We start from the raw sequence: 5,461 nt of genomic DNA on the forward strand, positions 1-5,461 counted from the left end.
AAACCGAAAAACACCCGGATAGGAGTAAATGGCTCATCGCGTAGCGCACTTCCGAAAAGGGGTTTTTATACTCCTCAGAATAGGAGTATATCGTCTACTCCTCTGTTTGAAGGGGTACTTTCGGAGTGCTAGAAGGAGTAAAGTGTTACCGCTCTGCAGACGGGAGTTTATTTAGGAGTAAATTTGTGATCACAAAGGAGTTAGCATGGCAATTAATAGAAGTATTATATACTCCTTTGCAGCTACCTTTATAGTACATTTCAGGAGTACGTGCCTGTTCCTTCTAAGTAGTTTTGACAGGAAATTTTTTTAGAAATTTTCCTTACTATAGGGTTACATTTATGATTCCCAGACGAGTATATTATTTCACTTGACGTGGAAGCCGATTTGAAATAAAGTATTCGTATGGAAGGCTCACTTTAGAGCTTGATATTCCAGGATAAATGCGTCGATGAAGTTACAGTGATTTATTTCAAACAATGTTTTATTGGGTACAAAACATTTGAGACATGTGTTCGGCAGCTTGCTTTCGACGGTTACAGAGAAACAACGTCTTGGCCCCTGTAGAAAAGAAGAAGAGTGCCTTAACCCACGCTGTCTTTAAGTACAGAATTGAAATACCCAAAGGAATTAAAATAGAGATGCCACACTTGAAAGCAGGGAGGGAACCTTGAAATGCTTTGCTGTCAACATACAGGCTCCTTCTGAAAGAAAGATTAGAAAAAAAAGGGCATCAAAGGAATTGCACCTCTAAGCTTGATGTATGACGTGCTCCAAGTGTAGAAGTCAAGGTCCCAAAGCAGTTCAGAGTGCACTTTTCAATAAAGTTTAAACGTTTTTCATGACAAAAGATTAGCTAGTAGAACATAGTAGGTAATCAACTAGCTAATACATACCTGTACCCTGTCGGATGACAGCGGCTAAACGCGGTTTTCAGGGAATCACAAATTCCAGAGAGCCACTTTCGTAAACGTTAAGGTAATACGGCGAATAGGAAGCAGCATCGATAGGGAACATTTTTCCCGCAAATCATAAAACTGAAAAAATAAAATGGTCTTACTGAGGCACTTGCGCATTCGCGCTGCCTTTGGCTGCGTTCCTGCACTGAAAGAGGCCTTGCGATATAATTTTCTTTTTCACTTGTCAGAGGTTCCTCATGGTTTTCAGGCACCATATCAGAACCAATTATTGAAATCAGAACATGCAAACAAAAGAGAGCGCTTTGCATACACGCTGCGGAAGTTTACATGAAATTTCCTTGATGGGAGAACCCGCAGCTACGCATTTGCAGGACGTCAGTTTGTGCATAGGTCAGTCAAAGGCAGGGCATTGTTAGGAATAGAAAGCTACCACCAGACCCACCCTCCCGCCGCCACCTGTCTTCTGTTAATCTTTGCCCTCACATTCGTGGCCAGAGTTCAAAAGAAAATATTCTACACAGGTCTATCTGGCTGGGAAAGGAATATACCTTAAGTAGGAAAGAACGCCAACCAAAAAAAAACGAAAAAAAAAACACGACGTTTCGGAATCTTCTTGGTTCTTTCAGCAGGTGTGACTGCGACGAGTCACAGCTTGCCTTTTTTAAGCCTTCGGTTAGTCATCTGCCGGGTCACTGGTCGTAGACCGTTCATGCAAGAATAGTTCCCTCGAAGTCAGTCTTGTCAACCCGCGCTTCCTTCCTTGTTCATTTGTTTGGCATCCGCTTTGTGCTGCTCCAGCTTTTCTGGGAAATGCTTGCTTTCGCCAATGTACTACGTCCAGCACGAGCAGGGGATCTTGTACACTGGCGTATGCTTTATTCTTTTTCTTTCGCTGCCTTCCCGGGATCAGCAGTCTGAACCGGAACGCTTGCCTCCACGAGTTTCACACAATGGAATGTGTTCGGAAACTGCACGTGAAGTGGAAACTTCTTTCCACATTTTTCAAATGCGAAGAGCTTACAAGATACCACATTTTGGAACTAGACGCCTAACGATCCAGAAAGGCAGCGCTCAGTACGGTTGCCACCTCATGTCCGCTACCGAAAATCGCTGCAACGTTAAGATGCCACCAACTCGGAAAATGTAACAGTTTAGCTAATCTTCTTCAGCGCTAAGGCGTCGCCATGTCCTGTGCTATGACTGAAAAGAATAAAATCGCTTGCATTGTTTGCATAACAAGGCCCTCTTAAAACAGAGGAAAGGAAGCAACCGATTAGGGCAGGCAATGTTTTGTTCTCAGCACTGTTCGTAATAACGTGACAAAAATTCACAGACCCCAAGGCTGTGCATTTTCACCTGTCATTGCCTGTACAGTTTTTCCATATTCATGGGGCGTGAACGCATGAAGAAAATTTGGTCCCTAGAAGAACTGACCGTACTTCCAGTTGTACATGTTAGCGTAACAGCCACGACTGCAGTGCCACACTCTTTTTTCAGCCGCATGCAACAACAGATTTCTCAGATACTTACTTCATGACTGCTGTTTGAGTTGGCTCTACCGGACCACGATGAAGCCTTTGCTGTTTTGCTGTTCTCGTTAAGCCTTTCATCTCGGCGCACCCGTGGTTCACAGCAAATCTACGCACACTGAAAAGGGAGCGGCGTTAAGTGCATGCGCGTCTGTAGCATCAAATGAGAGTTTAATGCTGCTTACCAGTACACACGACGATGATAATCCGGTCTTTAGTATTCTTGCAATACAGCCAAAGAACGAGGGGCCGACGATGTCGAGAAAACTGATGCGTCACACACACACACACCGCCATGTCGGCGCGGCGAAACGGCAGCAGCCAACACTTGTATGCTGCGTAGACAATGAATGACCAGCCGCTGCTTCTGCATGTATTGCTGGCTTGAGTGAGACGTTCATTGCAGCACGTTGCTGCTAAGGTCGATGATGTCCAGTCTCTTACGTCACGACAAGAGCGCCCAAAGGAGCGGGTGGCAAACTGACGGCTGCGGGGAGGTCGACGCGTCACACACCGCCATGTTGGCTGTACTGAGTTCGGCTGGCTAAGCCTCTCGCGGACTGCCGTCGCAGGCGATGCAACACCAAGCGTTCTCCGAACACACTGGAGGCTTCACAGGCACTGTCTGTGGCGCACATTGGTGCGCGAGGCTGCGGCGATTCATTGTCTCGTAACATGACAAACGTGCGTGAAGCAGGAAAAGCAGAGGCGACAAGCGAGCAGGCAGCGACGACAGAGCCGGCGTCGTCACCTGCAAGTGCAGAGAACCGGCAGCTGCCACTAGGCGGCGGGCAGACACTAAGGAGTGCATAAAGGGCCTGAAGGAGTATTGAAGACGACATACTCCTGCTTGGAAAAGTAGTAAAATCATGTAAATGCTTTATTTTACTCCTCGCTTTCGCGACGGCAGTAAAAAAGGAGGATTTCCTCTTTTTTACTACTTAAAGTCGATTGCGCAATTTTCAATAAGGAGTTTAAAAGCGGACACTTGTCATTTATACTCCTATTTGGGCTTACTTGTGTTTACAGTGTAGCTATGACCCCCTACTACGCATGCGCAACTGGCGGGCGCGGCGGCGACAGCGGCGCGCCAGCTGTGCGCCGTGTGACGTCACTGCTCCTCGCGCATGCGCAGTATGGCCTTTCGGCAGCTCCGCGAAATGGCTCGGCGACTCGCGTAGTGTTGCTTTCGCAACAAAAACCAACACCGGCGTTACTCCGGTCGACTGAAAGTGGTCTGGTGGGCCAAACCATGACCGTTCTCCCCTGAAGGACACCGCCTTTCTTGAGTTGCCGGAAGACGAGAGCTTGCTCCGCTGCCCTACGCCTGACATGTTTCCGCACTCCACGCCCGTTTGTAGCGGCTCCCATCCCGGAAGCAGCGCCCACAACGGCCCCAGCCCGGAGGCGGTGAGCTGCTCGGCCTTGGGGAAGCCTGCTCCCCAAAAGCAGGCCTGTGTTTATGTGTTTATGCGCCGACTTTTGTTTATTTTTATTTTATTCCAGCTGCGAGCGCCTGCTGCCAGCACCGAGCGCAGCTCCGGGCGGCTCCGTGCCTGGCAGCGTTTCGTAGGCGCGAAGTTTCACGCGTTGTGTATCTGCTGAACGATGGCAAACACGGGTAATGCAGCTTGCCCTCTGGAGAGGAAAGCGAGCATCTTGCGAGCCCCTGGTAACGAGACGGGACTACAAAACAGTAAACGGGGAGGAAAAAAGAAGCAAAGTGTGGGGAATATAACGGCCACCAGCTTTTACGCGGCAAAAGCAAGACGTCGATTCTGTCTGGTGCCGACCTCGCCGTTACTTGGCTTTCGCTTCCAAAAAAGAGCAAAACGATGGGGCAGCGTATGAGTAACGAGCGTTAGCAATATCGAACGAATACTGCGTCATTAGCAATCTTCGCTATATCCGGTACAAATGTTTCGTTATATCCGGATATCTACTCTTTTATATCAACGTATACAGCGCAAAAAGGCAAATCGCTTGACATCATTTCGAATGTCCTACGTCAATTAGTTTGGCTGTAATGGACGTTTGAAGTTTCAAGAAGTAAAGGTTTTGGGAATCGAAGGTCGTCGGTGCGAATCCCTTTGATAGGCTATGCTTAGATTCGACTAGTAATCTTATGTTCCGTAACGCCATAAACTAATTAAACTGCTATGAACTAAACTAAACTAAAACTGCATAACTGCAAGCTCTTCTGTTCTGTGCCATCGACAACAAACTAAATAAAGTAATACATTGTACATGGCGCTCGAACTCCTGCTCAATTGTATGAGAATCTAAGACATGCTGAAACTAAAAGATGCACGCTCTTGTGTGCTTGTAAAACAATCATTCATCGCTTTACGAAGCTCGAGTGCAGAGCTGTCTCCTTGTTCCTCCTAGGTGCGCAAGTTCCCGGTGTGCTGCTGACCATCTTCGATCTAAGGGCCTGTGCTTCTGTGGGCCCTCCTACCAGGAAATGCCCCCAGCAACACAGCTATCAGGCCCAATATTAGAAATTTATTGGCAAACATCGGTCCTACAAGGATCAAAGCGAAACCATTCATTTCCAATATTGAGACTGTTCTTCAATATTGTGCTTCCAATATTGTGTTTCCAATATTGGGAATTGGGACTGGTTACCACGAGCCATGTTGGCTTGGTGTAATTCTGTGTGGCGCCCACTCCCAACTCAAGCAAGATTTTTGAGATATCTACTTTTTATATCAACGTATACAGCGCAAGAAGAAAAATCGTTCGACACCATTTCGAATGTCGTACGAAAAATTAGTTATATATATATATATATATATATATATATATATATATATATATATAGAAGAACGTAGACCAACGTTTGAAACGCTTGAAACAATTTATTGACGTTTCGACAGTGGAACGGCCTTCGTCAGAATGTCTTCTGACGAAGACATTCTGACGAAGGCCGTTCCACGGTCTAAACGTCAATAAATTGTTTCAAGCGTTTCAAACGTTGGTCTACGTTCCTACTACTACATACCGTGCCAA

The 5,461-nt window shown here is 46.6% G+C and overlaps 1 long non-coding RNA gene across 1 annotated transcript; it reads right to left on the reverse strand.

Moving 5' to 3' along the window:
* Positions 1-487: 487 nt before the first annotated feature.
* LOC149349062 (uncharacterized) lies at positions 488-3,215 on the reverse strand. Its single transcript, XR_016292311.1, has 3 exons — positions 2,635-3,215; positions 2,451-2,567; positions 488-704 (listed from the first exon to the last, which is right to left on the reverse strand). It is a non-coding gene; the product is annotated as an uncharacterized LOC149349062 (long non-coding RNA).
* Positions 3,216-5,461: the final 2,246 nt, after the last annotated feature.

Source organism: Amblyomma mixtum, chromosome 4 (genome assembly GCF_055824585.1).
Source record: "Amblyomma mixtum isolate Tamu chromosome 4, ASM5582458v1, whole genome shotgun sequence".
Classification (NCBI taxonomy): domain Eukaryota; kingdom Metazoa; phylum Arthropoda; class Arachnida; order Ixodida; family Ixodidae; genus Amblyomma; species Amblyomma mixtum.